Source organism: Chlorocebus sabaeus, chromosome 4, assembly GCF_047675955.1.
Source record: "Chlorocebus sabaeus isolate Y175 chromosome 4, mChlSab1.0.hap1, whole genome shotgun sequence".
Lineage (NCBI taxonomy): Eukaryota > Metazoa > Chordata > Mammalia > Primates > Cercopithecidae > Chlorocebus > Chlorocebus sabaeus.
The window spans coordinates 22,531,209-22,552,383 of NC_132907.1; the positions used below are offsets into that span (position 1 = coordinate 22,531,209).

At 42.3% G+C, this 21,175-nt stretch overlaps 1 long non-coding RNA gene across 2 annotated transcripts; it reads right to left on the reverse strand.

Annotated features, from left to right (window-relative positions):
* Positions 1-429: 429 nt before the first annotated feature.
* LOC103223114 (uncharacterized) lies at positions 430-19,432 on the reverse strand. 2 transcript variants are annotated; one of them, XR_012092841.1, is made up of 5 exons: positions 19,161-19,432; positions 16,523-16,610; positions 14,911-15,036; positions 1,712-1,869; positions 430-884 (listed from the first exon to the last, which is right to left on the reverse strand). It is a non-coding gene; the product is annotated as an uncharacterized lncRNA (long non-coding RNA). The 2 variants fall into 2 exon arrangements; XR_012092840.1 differs by lacking the exon at positions 19,161-19,432 and adding an exon at positions 18,009-18,518.
* Between the last annotated feature and the right edge of the window lie 1,743 nt (positions 19,433-21,175).

The window sequence follows — 21,175 nt, forward strand, 5'->3', positions numbered from 1 at the left end:
GAAATAAAAAAGAAGGAAAAAGAGACACAAAAATTCAGAGAAAGCAAAAGAGGGGAACATAAAGAAATGAAAGAAACAAGCAAAGAAAAATAAAGAAAGGAAAGGGGAATGGACAAGGGAAAGAAAGAAAAAGAAAAAAGAAAGGGAAAGAAAAATGAAAGAAAGAATGAACAAAGAAAGAAAAGAGAAAGGAAGGAAAGAAGGAAGAAAGAAAAGGAAGGAAGGAAGGAAGAAAGAGAACAAGCTTAGAAACCCTTCAATGAAGCTTTTTCTACCTCCTGAGTCAAATAAAAGCTCTTTCTTGGCAGTGGGTTTGTGTGCGAGGTGTGATTACTTGAATTCAGGAAAGAGCCCTAGAGAAGTGTGCTGCTTCTACCGAGAGCGGTAGTACCCTTAGCACGTCTTCCTACATTTATACGCAGCCAGGGAACTCCAGGCCATTTTCCATGGTGCTCACCTTCATGGGGTAACTCAAACCTCAGTCCTGAGCAGCCTCATCTGGGTTTTAATTCCGATACTACCATTTATGAGCAGCGGGCCATTGGGGAGGTCGCTTAACTTCTTGCAGTCTGCTTTTCCTTGTTTCCAAATCCTGGGATTATCACCCCTCCCTTGAAGAATTGTTGGGGAGAATGGAAGGGCCATTGTGCATGAAAATTATTGGCAGAGGGCTTGACCCAGAGGAGCACTTCCATAAATGAGACACCTGCCTCGTGCGTTTCTTCCCCCTCACTCTGGTCAGATGTTATCGGAGGTGCCCTGGGCTGCATTGGTGGGATTCTCCCTGGCTCTGGGGTCATGGGTGAGAATAACAGGCAGAAGAGTGCCAAGGGCAGGGCATGGCATGGGGAGCTCCACCCAGTGCCAGCAATAGGGGTGCAGATCTATAAAGAATTGCAAAACAATGACAAATCAACTAAAATGAGATCTGTTTTTTGGTTTTTGGTTTTTGTTTGCCTGAGACACTGTCTCACTCCCTTCGCCCAGGCTGGAGTGCAGTGGCGCAATCTCAGATCGCTGTAGGCTTCACCTCCCAGGCTCAAGTGATCCTCCCACCTAAGCCTCCTGAGTAGCTGGGACTACAGGTATGCACTACCATGCACAATATATTTTTGTATTTTCTGTAGAGATGTGGGCTCACTATGTTGCTCAGGCTGGTTTTGAACTCCTGGGCTCAAGCAATTCACCCACCTCAGCCTCCCAATGTGTTAGGATACAGGCTTGAGCCACCACGCCTGGCCTCTTGAAACACTGCGTACAGCCCCTGAGATCTGTTTTTTACTAGCACCATGTACCCCCACTTCTAAATAATGTCATAATCAAAACTCTTCCCTGACAAAATTTTTAATGATCTAAATGTTAAATGATAGCTGTGGTTACTGTTGAGTTTTAGTACTCTATAGGCTTCAAATCAGCACATTGTAATTCTTTACCTTTTTTTTTTTTTTTTTGGAGTGCAGTGGCGCAATCTCGGCTCACTGCAACCTCCACTTCCCAGGTTTAAGTGATTCTCCTGCCTCAGCCTCCCAAGTAGCTGAGATTACAGGCACACGCCACCATGCCTGGCTATTTCTGTACTTTTAGTGGAGATGGGGTTTCATCGTGTTGGTCAGGATGGTCTTAATCTCCTGACCTCGTGATCCGCCTGCCTTGGTCTCCCAAAGTGCTGGGATTACAGGCGTGAACCACCGCACCCGGCCAAATTATTTACCTTTTAATAAATATGTCTTATATGGCAGTTAATCCAGAAACTTCCTGGTTATGTGAAAATAAGCGCTTATTTGAAGAGTCAGTTCATAATGGCTTGGAATTCTTTGAGCTCGCGTTGCCTGCCATTTGTTTCTTCCATGCTTATTGTGCTGAATATTCCTATAATAGATTTGAAAAAAAAAAAAAAATGATTGCAAAAGACAAACAGAAGTTGAATTACCTCATTTCTGACACTGAAACATTTTGAGTGTTTATTTGTGTTTAAAATTTGAAACAGTGAAACACTGAAAATTGGTACAGTATGAAATTTTTGTTAAGTGCAAATTTTAGTTCATACATAAAATATTTTACTGAATGTAAATCATAGCTTTAAAATGGAAATGCACTCTTATTTTAAAATTATAATTATTCCTTTTAAAACTAAATAATAAATCCAGTAAATAAAATATTACCACAATTGCATGATTTCACAGCTGCCTGACTTGTATTTTTTGTAGACATTTTGGTTTTATTAAAATTTACTTAGAAGTCACCGGACAATTCTTTATATAAAATAATATATTGTAAAGAAAGGATCAAAGCTCATGCTGTAAGGTGGATATAAAACCCTTGATTAAATAGTTGTGCCTTTCCCTTTTATGTATGTATAATAAATTTTCCCTCCCTCCCTTCCTTTCTTCCTTTCTTTCTTGCAAGGCTGGCTATATGTACGAAAATATAATAAAGAAAAATTTTCACTGCCTTTCCTGGCCACATTATTTTTAAAATTTCCAATTATTGATAGAAATAACTTTGTTGAATAGAGAAGGAGGTATTAAGGATGATCTGCTGTGGGTGTGAAATGTGGGAGATAGGCCACTGACAATAGGTTTCCCTGTCCTGAGCACAGAACACCCAAAAAGGCACGTAGGTGCCAAAGCACGGGGCCTCCCAGTTGTTTAAAGAAAATACTTTTTCTCGGCTAAGGGCATTGATTTTCCACAGTCCTGTGAGCTCCAACCTTAAGGAAAATAGCAGCAGCAGTAGTCAAAACAAATAGCTTCTCCAGGCATCAGGCAGCTATTTCCATCCTTTCCTTTCCCAAATGGCCCAGACTTAGACTTCCTTCAGTCTGCTTCAGACGATCCAATAGTTGCACCTTAAAGTCAGCCCACTCTGCAAACTGTGGAGGAAGGAGCAGCCACGTTGTAATCTTTTCTCCGTAAAGTTCATTGATTTCTTCCTGTTGCAGTGCTTTTTTCCTAATGACCTTTTGAGACTGAATTAAACTTTAATTCTAGCTGAAGAGGAAGCGCCGGGAGGGTTGGACAGCACTGCTGCACCATCAGTGCGACCACTGGGGAGTTAATTATGCTCTAACTCTTTTGTGGCTTGGAGCTCATTACTTCCCCTTCCCCTTAGCCCCCCTTCCCTTTAGAGCTGTTTAGTTATTTCCAGCTGAAGTTGCTCATCGCCTGGAAGAGTCTCCTAGGACTCAACTGCTTACCAAACAATAACTGGAGCTCTTTCTGTCCTGCTATAAATGCTCTACTTCACTGGAGATGTTTCTTTTCATGATAAAAGCTTGGCTTTGTATACAGTCAGGGCAGTGCCCTCCGTCTTGCTGGACTGGGCCAGGCCAGGTCAGTAGTAAAATGCATGATGCAGTGTCATGGGCAGACAGCAGCTAATCTATTTCCCCAGCATGTCATTAACACAGGTGAACACAATCCACATCAAACATGGTTTCTTTTTTAAAGGCCCTATTTATAGCCCATTAGTAGTTAGGGCGAGTGAGAACAAGGTTTTTGGTGGTAAGAATGCAATCCATCACAGTAATTAAATGGGTTTAAGTATGGTACTAACCTGGAGAGTGCAAAGAGTTCTAACTTGACATATTTACCCCCCAGAATGAACAAAGGCAAGGAAAGTTCCTGTCCACTGTCAGAACACGAACCTCTGTCTTTCCGTGTGTTTCTGCTTTTAGGAACTCTCTCCATCTCTGTTTTCCTTCATGTTCTATCTCTCTTTAAATCTGTTTCCCTGTATATCCCTGTTTTTCTTTGTTTTCCTAGCAGATTTAAAAACAAAACAAAACAAAAAAAAACATTTCTTCACTTTAACGCTACAATATCTAATAGCATAAGTAAATCTTCCAGAAATTAAACCAAAAACCAAAACAGAACAGAAAAACCTTTACCATACTGCCCCTACTTTCAGCATTTTACCCTCTAGGCATCTTGCCAACTCCAGTCAGAGTAATGCACTTGGCTATGCAATTAGATTTTTCATCAAGATTTCAGAGTGGTCCTGGTACTGCCTCACATCTCCCTTGCTACCTGCTTTGGTTCAAGGGCAAAAATTCAAGCCACTCGGCTGATTAGATACTCCCCTTAGCCTCCATCCCTGCTGAGAATGTGAGCTTTCCCATAAAATGCTGATCTTTGGTGCTTACAAAATAAGCAGCCAAAAGCAAATCTCAAGCTCTGAGCATGTAATTTTTACCTGTACACTGAAGCGTATCATGGACCCTAGAGCCAAGGTGCTGAGGCGCCAGGGATATCAGACTAATTTCACACGACCTCCAGAAGCAGCTGCCTGCGGAGGGCCCCGGTCGCTGTTTCATACACAGAGCAGCAGCGCACACTGGTTTAGGATGGGAAATGAAGAAGTGGCACCATATCTAGTTCCAGCCACAGGGGCCACCAAAGCAGGCAGGATGTAATTATCCTTGATGTGTCTCTTTGCCTCCCAACTTCAAGAAGTTTGTAATTCCTCCTTACATAAAAAATATAAAAAATTATATGTGGTCATAATGCCAGCCATTGCTGGCTTCCAGAAACAGCTTTCAAATTTGCCTCTCTGGAAAAGGTGACCCAGGAGGGAGAATGCAAACACTAGCAACCATGTTTCTGAGGGCCTGGCTCCAGGCAGACAAGACAATGTGAGAATTTAGGGTCATCAAAAAAAAAAAAACACCAGGTCAATCTATTTTTCATAAACATATATTTTATGCTACAGTAGTCATGGTATACCAGAAGAAGATTATATATTTTTTTACCCTTCTACTATAGCAGCAGGCTTTACGTTGATAAAGGGAAGTTATGTACCTAATAAATCACATTTAGTGACTATAAACTATATTTTTTTCTTTTACCCCTTTAAAAATCATTAACCATAGCATACATACAGAAAAGTCCAGTATAACAAATAATGAACACCATTATTTCAAAGGATGCAACATCATCAGTACCCAGGAACCCTCATCTTACTTTCCCCCAACAACCCCTCATCTCCCATGGGAAAGCACTCTATTCTGACTTTTAAGGTGATCACAACTTTGTTTACATTTTGACCACCTCTATATCTCTAAGCATTATAGTTTAGTGTTGCCTGCTTTGGAACTTTAGATAAGGAAAATCATATACAAGATATTATTTTGTATCTTTGCCTCTTTCACTCTATATTGTTTATGAGCTTCATTAATGTTAAGTGCATCTCTAGTTGATTTGTTTTTATTGCCATTTAGCATCCCAGGGTATGAATATGCTACAGTTTACCCACCCCCACTGGGTATTTATTTACCCAACTAGTATTAACATTTGGGTATGTTCCCTGGTGCCTGAATTTATCTAGGGTTTTTATGTAGGAATAGAATTGCTGGATCATAGAGATGTATGTCTTCAACTTGACTAGTGTTCTGTGTGTGTCTGTTTGGCATCCACTCATCACAGGGCCAAGTATATTAACTGTTTTTTTCTTATTTTCTGTGTTCTTGATTCTGTGGCACTTGGAGGCATTGCAGATCCAGGCAGATGCTGCCCCTCCCAGGGTTAGCCAATTCCTAGAGATTGCAAAGTGCTTGGCAGAAAGCATAATTTTCATATACAAGCCAAAGCAATCCAGGATCTATAGTCCCAACCGCCCTCCTTATCTAACTCTCACACACCAAGCCAACACTTCTTCTGCCCTAAGTTATCCCAGGGCCAACGTCCAGGCAACTTAAGACCACCCCTGTAACCCAAGGGCTGATAGAGGCTATTCAAACTAGCTCATCCTAAACTGTTTACTCCACCCCGCCTTCCCTTTTCAAGGAAACCCTGATAAAGGCTGTGCCCCCAGCTTTCCCCTACCTCCTGTCTTCTGCCTCCTGACCGTACCCATGCTTCCCATGTGGCCCTGCGTGGTGAGTGTGCCCCCTTCTCTTGGGAAATGAAGTAATAAATTCTACAGTGGCATTAGCTTCTCTGTGTTGTCACTCAGTCATACCTCTATAAATTAAGCCCTGGGTATAATTTCAGAACAACTAGAAAATGTCAAACTGCTTTTCAAAATGCTGGTGTCACTTTATACTCCCACCAGCAGTGTATCAGCACCTTTCCAGAGATTCTCCTTGAATGAACAGGATATTTGATTGTTGTAATATCATAAAATCAGAAGTTGAGTACATCTGGGTGAGCTTCCTGTTTCAGAGATCTGTGCTGAATGCATAGTGAGGTCATTGCTGCAAAGCCATGGTCTTAGCCTCAGTCCTGGCGGTGGGGCAGTCAGGAGGGCACCTGACGGCATGCTCATTGGGTCTTTAAGGAGAAACCTTAAGATTCACAGTGAGTGGTGAATGTTGATTCTTTTGCATTCTGATGTAATGCTTTATTTTTAAAGCACTGAGCTATTTTCTGAATCCGCATATGCTTTAGTTGTCTGCTCAATATCTAGTTCTCCTGTCTTTCTTACCAAGAGAACTCTGATTTGGTTTGGGAGACAATGTGCCCAGCCCTAGTGATGGATCACGCCTGGCCCAAGTCAGTCGAATCATTTCCTTTCAGCTTACCAGCCTCCCTCACCTTTGGGGGTGAGACTATCCCCTGATCATGTGACTTGGTTTTGGCTGATGAGATATGAGCAGAAGCCTGGGGAGGAGGCAGATGTAGCTGGAACCCCCTTATCATTTCTTCCTGTTCTGACTGTTGGAGTTACCTCCAGAGCTTTGGGAAACATCTTGAGGTGATAATTGAATAGAATTTTCGAGTCCTGATAATGGCAAACCACTGAATCAATATCAGCAGCCACTTTGGTCCAGACTTCTTATGTGAGAAAATAAACCCTTGCTTGTTTAAACTGGTTGTTCAGGTTTTTTTGTTGTGCAGCTACATGCACTCTTAACTAATACACTGAAGGAAGCCTAAGTGTCTTCGTGCAGAAATTTGTAATTTAAAGGGGAGTGGGAAATGTTGCGTCTGAATGATGCAAACATGAACACATGGAGGATTGCCTTTGCCTTTTATTACGTACCCACTTCTTTTATTTTTCACATATTAATCTATGTATTTTTCTATCACACATCTGAGCATTTACTATGTGCTAGGCATTGACTTTGGTGCTGGGGATAAATAAGACAGTGTTGTTGTCCTCAAGGGCCTTGTACTTTATTAGGCAGACAGATACAGAAGTAGTAATATGAATACTAATAATGTCAGTGTGATAAGTGAATGACAGAGGAATGTCCAAAGTACATGGTCAGCACAGAAGAGGAGTGCATCACTTAGCCCAGAGTTGGCAGGGGTTGGGGAAGGGTGGCAGATAACCCAGGGAGGAAGTGAGTTATGGATAGTTGCTATTGTTTAATCTTGAAGTCTTGAAATGTCAAAGAGGATTTAAAAGTCACCTAGAAGGGAAAGGACATTCCAGGCAGAAGGAACAGGGTATGTAAGGGCGCAGAGGTTTGGATCCATGTGATATGTTGGGGAACCACTGTCCAGTATTATTGGAGTGTGGCCCTTGAATCAGTGTAAATGTAGTTCCCAATATGAATGGGGCCGTAAGTGTCGAGTGCACATTTGTGATATAAGGTGACACATTTGAGTTGTCACCTTTACAGCAGGGGCCATGGAGTTCATTTGTCGTGGGACCAGGTCATGGGGTCCATTAGTCATGGGACCAAGATCAATCCTTGGCAGTCTTGTTTGCTAGGGATCATCTAATATTTAAATGGCAAGTAAGTTTTGTCTTGTAGTCAGATCTGTTTGGTAAGTAAGCACCCAGAATTCTATATTTTAAAGAATCAGAAGCTATATATCTATTATCAGCAAGAAAGCCTTGATTGATAGTGTGGAGCCCATGGCCATGAATTTGCCACCCTTTTTCTAAATGCCTTGCTCTGCAGTAGTTCAGACCCTGTGGAGGAGCCCTCCAGAATCCAGCTCATGCTGTTTGCATATTGCTTGCTTTATTATGTGTGCAATGCTGCTCTAATCACCAGAGTTACCATTATAAACTGCATCAGCCATCTGCGTGCCTGGGAAGAACAGACACTAGGGTGAACACAATTTAAACTCTCTTGGCTTTCAAATGACAGGAAGATGAGGTACTGAATGTCAAGGTCTTATTTAAGGAATGATAAAACAACCCGCTTCATGTGCTATCATTAGAGCAACCACATTTGTTATAGATAAAAATGAAGAACAATTTATATTTTGAGTCTTTCTCTTTCTCTCTCAAGCTAAAATGATCTCAACATTCCGTCCTACAAGCTGTAATGGTACAATGTGTATTATACAGCAGGCTGGTTTGATTCGCAACGCTGAAAGAATCAGTTTCCTGGTGCTGAAAAATAAAAGCCCTCTGTATTCAAGCGAAGCCCAGCCTCAGGTAGCTGGGTTCTGGAACACATCTATATTAAATCAAGGGACTGGAGAGAAACAGTTCTAGGTGCTAAATTAACATGATCAATTTATTTTTAGTGCACCTATGGAAGACAAAGGTGATTTTCTTGTTAAATGGCTACTCCCAGATCACGTGGGCAGACCCCAGTCACATCAATGTGCACGCTAAACCTAAAAGACCCTTGACCTAATGAAGACAAGAAAAGAGACACCCTCCAATGCCACAGGAACACAGGTAAGAGCAGCTCCTGGGTGTCTGTGGCAGAGAGAAAAACTATAGAGCATTTTAGCACTGAAGTGACAGCCAGAAGAAATCATTCTTTGTTGTGTGGACTTGCATGGGTTCGTTGTCATCCCTGAACCCAGTTTCCTCATCTGTAAAATGAGAAAAATACTCCACACCTTCATTAAATGGATCTGGTCAAATGAGATTCTGTGTGTGAAATGGTTATTAAATTATATAACACCATGTAAATATCAGGTAGCATAATTACTATTGTTACCTCATAAGGCTATTACAAGATTCAGAAGAGATAATGTAGGTGAAATCACTTGGAAAAGTACTATGGAAAAATCTGGAAAAGTACCAATGTAAAATGTTAGTTGAAGTAATAGTATCAGTACTTTTAGTTATGAGAGGCTAGAGACAGTATGAGAAATACATGACAGAGTACAAAGGCATTATGGAAATAAAAGGTTTAGAGCATTTGAAAAACAGGCAAGTGGTCATTTCAATAAAAACAGAAGACAAACCCTGGAATTTCCCAGAACAGAAGCATCCATGTTAGTGGAGTTGTGAACAGGTTAAGGAGTCATTATTCAGACAGTAAGTCCATACGGCATTTTATACTTAATAGGCCTTTTCGATGATCAGAACGAGAGACTGACTCAGGTTACAGTGAAGAAATCGAGATTCATTGGTGGATACATGTAGGCAGAAATCTGTACCAGACCTCATGGTGGAATTGTAAGCCAAGACTTATGGAGAATGGTATGTCCATCAGGAACTAGGAGGTTATACAGGATCAGAAGCAACTCTGGAGGCTGGCTTGTCTTGTGGTCCTACAGCAGCAGGAGTTTTCTAATTTTCTACTATTTATGCCACTGCACAACGAGTATCTCATTGCTCTTCTGCATGTCACTCAGTTTTAGCTGTCTAGGACTGCAGGCTTTCCCCTCGCTTTTGCCTTCCCAGGCTTCCTCTTGCCTGTGGCTTTTGCTGCTCTAGGCTTCTGCTGAAGGCCTCTGGGCTTCTGTTTCCTTCCTACTTTTCAATTCATGAATATCTGTATGATTCTCATTTAGACTCTTCTAGAGAGGGACTCTGAGTGCTTCCATTGATCCCCATTGTCTGTGTTGGGCTCGGCTTTTGTGTCAGGCCGACTCAGAGAGGAGCTGCTCTGAGGTCAGACTTCCACACCTAGATTGTGATGGTTAATACTGAGTGTCAACTTAATTGGACTGAAGGATACAAAGTATTGATCCTGGGTGTGTCTGTGGGAGTGTTGCCAAAGGAGATTAACATTGGAGTCAGTGGGCTGGGAAAGGCAGACTCATCCTTAATCTGGTATCTAATTGGCTGCCAGCACGGCTAGAATACAAGCAGGCAGGAAAATATGAAAAGAGAGACTGGCCTAGCCTCCCAGCCTACATCTTTCTCCCATGCTGGATGCTTTCTGCCCTCAAACATCATACTCCGGGTTCTTCAGTTTTGGAACTCAGACTGGCTCTCCTTGCTTCTCAGCCTGCAGATGGCCTGTTGTGGGACCTTGTGATCATGTGGGTTAATACTTAATAAGCTTTTATATATATATATATATATATATATATATATATATATATATTCCATTAATTCTGTCCTTCTAGAGAACCCTGACTAATACAGGGTTCAGACCAATCATCTGTGAATGAGGAAGGAGAGTCACCTGATCTGAACCTAGCAAGAACCCCTTCCCTTGGGTCTATTGGCGGGCAGGCACTCCACAGTTTTCCTGTTCAGTACACGTGTGAGGATGCTTGGAGTTCTGTGACACTCAGTTTACTTTCCACTATGAGGTCAGTAGGAGCAGTGGCTTGCAAAAGGCACTTTCTGTAAAAACATAACACATTAAACAAATACCCTAAGTAAGATCATGATGATAATGATGGCAAACAAGATGAAGAAGGAGGAGGAGAGGGAGAAGAAAAAGAAGAAAAATGTAGGGATTTTGAAATATCTTCCTTTTAAGACACTATGAAAGAAAATACACACTGCAGAGCAGGTGTGTCCAATATTTTGACTTCCCTGGGCCACACTGGAAGAAGAATTGTCTTGGGCCACACATAAAATACACTAACACTAACGATAGTTGATGAGCTAAAAAAAAAAAAAAAAAATCTCATAATGTTTTAAGGAAGTTTATGGGCCAAATTTAAAGCTGTCCTGGGCTGCATGTGGCCCGCAGGCCACGGGTTGGACAAGCTTGGTGTAAAGTGTCAGGAATATTATGCTTGGCTGAAGTCGAACTTTGTTTTGGATTCTGATTATTTTATCTAAAGTAGCTTTGAAGTGGCTTCCTCGACATAATTAAGAATCTCAGAATTTTGGAACAGAAAGAAACCTCAAAGAAATCTATTCTTTGGTTAGCCCATTTTGCATGGTGTAATCCCTACATCTTAGAGAAGCAGAAATGAGGCTCTCTGAGGCTGAGTGGCCGGGCAAGCTTAGGAGACCTCTGTTCTGTGATTTCAGAACACAGCGGTGATTTCAGAGATTCTCTGCCACAGAACTGCTAACGCTGGTTGGCTGGTTTCCACTTGGGCGCTTGTGTAGATGGAAACCTTATTGGCTTAAATAGTTACCTCTTTCTTGGGGGCAGCTGGCCTGGAATTCCTGCCAATCTTTCCCTTATAAAACAGAAATCTGTTTTCTCTATAAAGGCGTGGTGTATTTTCTAAGCTTTATTTTAGACCCTGGGTGTTCCCAAGCCATCTTTCACTGTCACATTCTCACCTCCAATTTATTCAACCTCAGAGCTGTTACCAAATAGCTAGAACCAGAAGCCACACTAGTTTCCAGGTGTTTGTAAAGGATCTGGCCACTAACAACACAAAACAAAAATAATATCGCAATGTCACTGCCATTGTAATCAATCTCCCAACTTTATCACACAACAATGGCTATCCTGGGTGAAGCTTTTTATAAGTTTTGTGTTCTGCCAACAAACAACCAAAAAATAAAATTAGCACTGGATTTAAAAAAATCATATGTTACAGTGGTAGCTGAGGTGTTCTTGTGGTTCTAAAACGATAAATAAAATAACCAAAATATGTATAAGATATCTGCCATGTTTTAACTGTGTGGCTCTGGGCAAGTTACTCAGTCTCCACCCTTTACAATTCCTATTTGAACACTAGGGTATTTGTGTTCTTAGCACTGTTGTTGGCTTACAGGAAATGCTTAACAAACTACCTATTAATATTGAATATCTTTTTATTTAGTCATCATAAGAACTGTATAAAGAATGAAGCTCAGAAAAAAATCAAGTAATTTGCTCAAGTTCTAAAAAGCAGTAAGTGGTAGAGTTAGCAGAATTGGAACCAGTTTTCTGAATTCAATCTGGTGGTCTTTTTGCTTCACCAGAGCTAACCACAACTGCCATGTTTCAGGGCTAGGCAATGGGAAGCCCAGTGTGTATCCTGGACTGACTCTCAGCTCCCAGAATTTAGAAACCCCAGTACAACCCCTGTCTCAGTGCCTCTCTCCTTGGAGGCATCTTGTGGGCCACGCCAGCACCCACTGTCCCTCTGCTCTGACAGGTGGCAGGATCCTGGGATCTGGAGGTGTTGAAGGAGAGCTGTAATTTTCTTCCTCCCCTGCCCATGGTTTGGACTGTTTGACACTCCCTGAGGGGCCTCAAGAACTTCTTGCCATAAACTCTAGGCTCCTTATCTTGGTAAATCAACATAATGCTCACCGAGTGGGCTTTCCTCAAGTTAGGGTGGCTGATGTGTATGGAATTACTCAGTAAGATTTATTGAGAGCCTCACAGAAAACTTGGCAGGTTTTATTTCTTAAGTGATGACAAAGGTGGCCCTTGCCAGTGAAAGGCCACACTGTTGGCCACCCCTTCTGAAATAGTCTTGTTGACTAAAGTTCTGTGCAGTATTTTATTGGCATCTTTAAATAGACGAATTGGCGGCTCCCCGTTTTCTTTTTTATTGACAGAGGTGGTGGTGAGGCTTGCTCTCAGATGCTGTCAGGGAGCATCATCTGACTGCCTTTGGTACCCTGGGGGAGACAAACAAAAACTTGAGTGAAAGGAAAATGAGTACTCACCTGAAACCAAGAAGAGTCTTTGGAAAAGGATTTTTGTGTAGGTCTTCTGAAAAGTGTTTACTCTTAGCGGTTATGCATAACTATAGTCTTAAGAAGAGAGTGAGGTGGGGGTGCAAGTAAGGGTGGGAGTGGGGTAGGGGTAAACGAGTGGGTGGAGATGTGTCTGTGTGCCCAAAAAACTGCCCCAAAGCAAACATGGTCACATGCACACATCTAAACAAAGGTCTCTTAAGACTTTCGCCTCCAGCATACTCTGCAGTCACTGCATTTGTTGACTTGCTTGTCTTACCCAGCAAAAGATGTAGACGATTTCCACTGTCTCTCCACAGACCCTCACTAAATGACCAGATGGGAAAAGTCGATTGCCTGACCAAGTTGCCAGTCAGCCCACGAGCAGTCCAGACATTGCAGAATTTATAGCAAAGGAATTTTTATGATTTCTCCCTGCCCAACCCCCACGAAGAAGCAAAGGCCCTACTCTTGACCTCGGCATCCCCTTGTTGCTTTCTTCTCGTCCATGACACCTAGGCTTGATATTTTTTACCTTGGGTATTCTTGTGAATATATGCTGAATTTTCATTTATACTGAATACAATTCAGAAGACAGAGGCTTTCCAAGTTTCAGATCTCCTGAGAAAGGTATGAGTGTGTGAGTATGTTAAAGAAAAGCTCTCAGCTTGTCTCATGGTTTAAAGTCCTCCTGAGATATCTGAGCGCAATCTAAGGAATAAAGTAGATTGGTTCCTCCCTGTCTGATGAATTTTATCAAAATGTGATAAAATGTGGTGAAGAAAAATGGTGGGCCAACTTTGTCATAGTTCTACTAAGGGACACTGTACAGGTAAACCAGGCCATAACTCATTTGTCCTGTGACAGTTTTTATTATTCTGTTTTTATGCAGTTTTGAAGAGTGAGGGGAATTGCCCTAGACAACAGATGTGAGAGACTTTTTTCTTTCTTTCTGTCCTGTGGACAGGCCTCAGGCTCCAGCCCAGTGACTCATTGTTGTAGTATTATATACCTCAAGATGAAGTGTGTGCGGTGGAAAGTGTGGGCAGGATTTATCAGTACGACTTCTTCCTTTGAAGTATCAGGGCAGGCTACTTTGCTGATGGTTTCTGGAACCTGGCCAAGCCCCAATATGCTGTGAAAATAGCCGTCTTAGGTTTTCTTGGCACATGAGCACATTTGCACTTGATTCTCAGACCTCCATTGCTTTCTGATGTTTTTGAGGCCAGTGTTCTTGGGATTTAGGGCCCAGGGCCAGATTGTAACCCTGCCTGTTTGTACTCCTTCAAATGCCCCATCCCAGCATGGTTTTGATGGCTCCAGATACAGACTGTAACACCAACTTGAGTTCCAAAGTGCAGGCTGGCTTTAGGTTGCTTTTAAGCATTCATGCATAAATTTCTCTATAGCCCACATTTCCTGCTGCCCTGCCCCCACTAACAAAATGCTGACTCTCAAGGCATTTTACCGTGACAATGCTTTCTACAGCAGTGCATCTTTGCATCTTCAGCTTGAAACCAAGGCAATGTGTATGCGGAGAAAAACATAGGAATGCCATGATAACTCTATCAGTAAATTGAAAAAATAGGGCTGGGCATGATGGTTTACACCTATAATCCCAGCACTTCGGAGGCCAAGACCAGTGGATTACTTGAGGCCAGGAGTTTGAGACCAGCCTGGCCAACATGGTGAAACCCTGTCTCTACTAAAAATACAAAAATTAGCTGAGTGTGGTGGCACGCGCCTGTAATCGCAGCTACTCGGGAGGCTGAGGCAGGAGAATCGCTTGAACCTGGGAGGCGAAGATTGCAGTGAGCCAAGATCATGCCACTGCACTCCAGCCTGCGTGATAGAGTGAGACTCTATCTCAAAATAAATAAAAAAGAAGAAGAGAAAAATAAAATTGTTCCTTTTCTAGTTAAAAAAAAAAAAAAATCTATCATCTGTTTGCCTGTACCTTCCTCCTCCCACCTTTATTCATTGTCATACTGTTATTAATTTTGGGAACAAAGGACATAAGAGCCTAATTATGTTAGACTGCCAGACACCCTTCCAGAGGTGAATGTTTCAGCCACATTTCTCATCACCCAGCTGTGTGTAATAAATAGCTTCCCCGTAAATGCATATTTCCCAATAGATGCCCCATTTCAGGTTTCCCTCTAGCCTGGGAACCAGACTCTGTCGTTCCTGATTAAAATATTGCCAGCCTGTGTTGGGGAACCCATAACTAACCTTGCTGATCATCTTTTGCACTTTCTCCTTTTGAGTAGGCAGACCCTTTAATACGGCAACTTGATGTGACTGGGCTTAAATCTGGGGAAAGGCTTAGAAAGCTGGCAGATCCGTGTCAATGGCCTCCTAGTTGAAAAGAAAATTGATACGTTTGCAGCTTGGGTCCTGTTATGGGTTGAATTTTTTCCCCCCAACCCTCCCAAATTATGTGGTGAAGTCCTAACCCCCAGTACCTCAGCATGCCCTTGTTTGGAGATAAGGTATTATAGAGGCAATCAAGTTAAAATGAGGTCATTAGGGTGACCCTAATCCAATATGACTGACGTCCTTACAAAAAGGGGAAATTTGGGCTGGGCACAGTGACTCATGCCTGTAATCCCAGCACTTTGGGAGGCCGAGACGGGCGGATCACGAGGTCAGGAGATCGAGACCATCCTGGCCAACACGGTGAAAACCCATCTCTACTAAAAAATACAAAACACCAGCCGGGCGAGGTGGCGGCGCCTGTAGTCCCAGCTACTCGGGAGGCTGAGACAGGAGAATGGCGGGAACCCGGGAGGCGGAGCTTGCAGTGAGCTGAGATCCGGCCACTGCACTCCAGCCTGGGCGGCAGAGCAAGACTCCGTCTCAAAAAAAAAAAAAAAAAAAAAAAATACAAAAATCAGCTGGGTGTGGCGGTGCGTGCCTGTAGTCCCAGCTACTTGGGAGGATGAGGCAGGAGAACAGCTTGAACCTGAAAGGTGGAGGTTGCAGTGAGCCGAGATTGCACCACTGCACTCCAGCCTGGGTGACAGAGCAAGACTCTGTCTCAAAAATAAAATAAAATAAAATAAAATAAAATAAAAAAATAAAGGTCGGTGGAGGGGAAATTTGGAGACAGATCTATATACATTGAGACTGCCATATGAACATAAAGACAGTTCTCTATCAGCCAAGGGGAGAGGCCTGGAGCAAGTCCTTCCTTCACAGCCTTCAGAAGGAACCAATGCTGTGGACACTTTGATCTTGGATTTCCAGCCTGCAGAACTGTAAGCCAATAACTCTGTGCTGTTTAGGCCACCTCATCAGTGAGTGGCACTTTGTTGTGGCAGCTCCAGCACACATATATGTCTCTTTGGCAGCAGGCTCTGAGGCAGAGATGTGTATGTACGGCTTATTAGGGAGTGCTCTTGGGATAAACTCCCATAGAAGAGAAGGGAAGTGGGCAGATTGGGACGAGGGAGAAGTTGAGCTGTGATGTAGTCCCAGCAAAGGTCTCAGCTAACTCCATGGGAAGCTCTGGAGCTGGTATGGCACTTCATTGTTGGAATATGAGCTTGGGCCTTTATAACTCCCTGTTGATCAGTCATTGGGTGGGGGCTGCCTCTGCCTAGTTTTCATAAGCCTAGACAAATCCTGAAGAGGACCTACAGCTGGGGATGGTCTTTTGGGAGCACATTCCAGCTTCTGTGGGATAAATCCTTCAGTCCTCCTGGGGGATCTCACAGCACCACTGTGAATACATGTCCCCAGTATCTGGCTGACTTAAGGGTGGCTTATCACATTTCCTAATTTTCAAAATGGGGTTGAACTTTGTAAGGTGTGGTACTGTTCAGTTGTCTTTCTATCTTACTTTGTAGGTGAAGCAGGCTGTGGCTCCCCTAACACTTTGATCCTGTCCTGGGTGAGAGGTGGGGCATGGGAGGTGTATCAATCATTATCTAGACAGAAAAACAGAAACTATTCTGGATGTTTCAAACAGAAGGAATTAATGGAGAAAGAAGGTTACAAAGGTGTTAGATGGACTGGGGAAGCACACAGAGAGGGAAATGCGCCCCAGAGATCAGGAAGCTGGGTTTTTTCAACCTGGGTTGAAACCTGCAAGCCCATACTGTCTGCTGAGTTTCTAAAGATGCTACTGCTGCTACCATTGCTACAGTGGAATCTATGCTGTTCCCTCTGACCAGGAACCCCGGATACCACATTTTGATGCTGGTGAAACCAGGACTGACACCGCTAAAGCTCAGTGTCACCCATGGAGCTGCCAGAGCCCATAGTTGCTGATCTCAGTACTATTGTTATTGGTGGCTCTACCAGTAGCAGACAAAAAAGCCTTCTTCCTCCTATCTTTTAGCCTTCCTCTAGCAAGTGGACTGCAGTACAGAGGAAGGAATGGAAAAATGGCATGGATCTGGGATCAGCAGACAATAGTCCACTCTCTTCCAGACTAGCTCTTTGCCCTGTCTCTTCTCAGTGTGCTGTCCTGAGAGGGAGGTCACATAGCAATGGCCAGGAAGCCCCTCCCCAAGACTGAGGAGAAACCAGGTCTACTAGCTCTCATCCAATATTCTCTGAAACCACATCATGGCATAGCTAAAGCCTCACCTCCCTTTTCCTTTCCTTCTGGTTTCCGAGAGGAATACTGGGTCACCACTAAAATGTGGACCTCAAAAGGGCCAGTGAGATCAACTACACTACCCAGCCACTTCAGTCAATACCTGTCAAACTGATGTTTCAACTGAATTTCTGGTTAGTTGATTGAATTGGTCAAATAAATGTTCTTTGGACACATTTATTTCTCTGGGACATGGATAAAATAGTAACATCTACTTATCATGAATACAACTTCTTATATTTATTATCTATTGACTTTTTACAAATAAAATTCTTGTATTTATTATCTATTAACTTTTCAAGGTGATACATTTTTTCTCCATTCTTCCAGCAACCAGGGACATATCATAAATCATCCTTCTTTCATCCATTTGTTCTTTCAGAAAATATTTACCAGAGTCCAACTATGAACAAGGGTTTGTATTTTGTAGTGGAAGGAATACAAAGAAGTTAAAGAAATAACTCTACCAAGGAGTTGATAGCTACTAAGAAGGAGTACACTTTTACAAGTAAAGTAACTGACCTGAAGAAAGAGAACAAGGAAGTCCTAGAATCAGCCATGACTTCTGATTGGCAAGCCCAAGCCCTCCCAATAAACAACCCCCTACTTGATGAATACCGAGGTGACACACTCAGTTACATCAGCTCTAAGATTCAAGTCAATGTCTCTTATTATTTTGAATGGCATCTGATTATAGATTAATATGTGTTTGGTCTAAGGTTACCTTGAAGTGTCTTCATTTGTCCTCATGGAAGTGACTGAGCAGGCTTGTTTTTTTTTTCCATGTTGCTTAGCTTTGTAGATACAAATTAAGCAATATATTGTATTCCTTCTGTCTAACCATGTGGTTGGTATAATTTTTCCACAGACAGCTGAATTCAACAGCCTGTGCGTAGTGATTCAACATGAGTAAGGACAAAATGGTAGGCGGTAAAGGTTGTCAGAAGGACACCTGGGCCTTCACTAGATGCTGCCTCTAAAGCCAGACCATCAGATATGGCAAACCTCAGGGTGCTGCCAAATCTTACAGACCAAATTCTTTCACCTGGGAATTTTACCCATCCATCAGACCTAATATTTCTCCTAAATTAGGAGACATGATGAGAATTTTATCAAATCAATTCTGCAGTTAGTAATTTGACTACCATCTAGCATATTATTCTAGCAATCTATCCATTTCTTCCAATCATGGACTATTTCAGGATATTTCCCCAATCATACTCGGATCTCAGATGATAGGCTGAACTCACTCTCCCTCTTTTGAGTGGTCACCGTGCTCAACAGAGGCACTGATGTTACCATGGTTTCCTTAGTGACACAGATACTACAAAGGGGAGAGTGTGGTTGAGGAGGCAAAGCCAGAAAGGGAAAAGGGGCCTTGATATTCCTATGTGCAGGGTGCTAGCCAGACTTCACTGCCTCACACTGGGGACAATTGTCCAGCTCATGAAACATTGCTATCAGGGATAAAAGCCTTGTTTGGCTCACTTAAGATTTATGAAGTATGTTCTGTGCATCAGGCATTTTATCATTTTAATTTCCAGAAAAGACAGCTAATTTTTCCTGTGCATCTGGGATGTTTCTCCAAGATAGCAGGGACGAGAAGGCAGTTTTGTGGTGCCACAGTTGTATATGGGCTTAATTTGAAATGATTAGTTTCATTAGCCTTGATATTCTAATTATATCTCTACATTTCACCATCTTGCATAGAGAATATGCAAAACAAAGGGCTACTGAGCCAGGGTTGGAAGGAGCCCTGATTTTGATTGTTTCTCATTTTCATTTTTGTTTTTGATAGAAATCAGTCCCTAGTGTTCAGTAAGACCTCCAAGCCATTGGAACCATTTAGCAGAGCCCTGCCAGGGTGTGGGCTTACCTGGACAGGTTCCTGACTAGTCATCCACTGCTGTCAGGACTGACGGATGATGCTTGTCAAGGTTCTTCTTATGCTGCTAGAGAACCTGCCACCTATTTCTCAGAGATTCTTTCCTGGGTAGAGGCACCTAAGTGTTGCCCCGAGTTCCATGGAGGGTGATAGCCACCAGATTTGACTTCAATAATATTCTTCATCTCAGAAGCCAGGGTAACTGCGCAACTATGTAACATTTTGTGTTTGTAAGGTGGTGGGATTTTATAGAATAATGAGTCTTCACAGAGCCCTGGGTTGCTAGGGAACCTCGATTTAGTTCCACTTTGGAATGAGGAAAATATGAAAAGAAAAAGAGAAGTAAATTTCTTAGAATTTCCCCACTCATGATTCAATGCTGATACAGAATTCCAGAATGATTGAGTATCCTAAGCCCGTGTCAGTCAACTCTCAAAGTTGAAAGGAGAAACCTGGTGAAACGATAGGGCAGTAAAAGAGAACTGAGGTAGCTGTTTGAAAGGGGCCATGTCTCCTTGAAGACACGTGTCTTTCTAGGAGGATCAATATACAGCATTGTTTCTCCATGGCTGTCATATACTGCTCTGAGACCTTAGTGTACTATTTCTAGATCAACAATTTATGGTATTTATTGAGCACCTGCAATGTGTCCAGTTTTGTGCTTGGTGATGTGAAGGCAAGAGATGTAGAGGATCTGGTTTCTAATCTTCAAAAAAGTCTACACTGTGGTTGAAGTGATAAGGTTTATTCAAATAAATTAATTTAGAAACTATATCAGATAGACATTATATAGAAGCTTATGCTACCTGTTTGCAGGTCAGAGGTTCCTTTCTTGCCATTGGAAAAGACAAAGGAGAGAGAACACCAAGTGTCAGAGTCCCTGGGAAAAGCTTCCCGGAGGAAGAAAAGCTTAAATTGTGGAAAAGAAAAAGAAAGTCTGATAGGTCTCTGACATTTGTGAGCTTCTGATTACACCAATATCGTGATAATTTCTTCCACAAAACAGTCAAACACAAAGAGAGTTTTTGCCTCTGAAATGACAAGCAGAGAACCCCAAGGCAATGTTGAGATGCAGAGGATGGCAGGTTCCCTCCTAGCTGTGTGACTCATGCCTCCACTCCAGGGTGCAGGGCTTAGGTTCATGACAGATAAGGACAGGCTATAGGCCCTACAGGTGGCTTTCAAATACATGAAATCAGGGATCTACTGTATTTCAAGATGGCGAGATTTAGCATGAGGCACAGAGGTGAGACTGATGAAGAATCTGTTCCAGTTAGGATGAAAGTCTATGGAAGAAAGCAACAGAAAACAGGGTCTGCTCATAAAGGGTATTGAGGTTAGACCCCAAATTCCCCATTAAAGAGGAATTTGTCCTCATGGAATATCTTATTGGACAAGCTAAAGACATGGGATAAGGACTCTTTTAGAAACACTTGAATGGGAGTGGCATAGGAAAGAATTGGAGGGGAAGGGAAAACTAGAATCAAGGAGATGATTTAGAATGTAGATTGTATGAGAGGATGGAGATTGCATTGGCAGAAAAGAAAGGGCAAGTCAGCAAGATTCTGCAAATAATGGGCTTTGGTGATAAATTTACATAGACTATGAGGAAGGAGGTGAAGAAAAAGGAGGGTAAGAAAAGATGGTCTTAGCAATACTCTGCAACTTCCCAATACTCCATTGTCTAAAGTAGTTTCTCCACCATGCATGTGTGCTGGGTGATGCTTCCCAGGCAAAACACTCCATGGGCCCATGGTTGTAGTTCTCTTTTTTGAAAAATTACAAACATCTAAAATTGTGGTAAAATGGACATAGCATTAAGTTGATCATATTAGCCATTTTTGAGTTATACAGTGCAGTAGTGTCAAATACATTCATATTGTTGTGTAGCCAGTTTCCAGAACTGTTTTCATCTTGCAAAACAGAAACTCTGTATCCATTAAACAACAACTTCACATTATCAACCACCCCTCTGCGTTCTGTCTGTAACTCTCATACAGTATTTT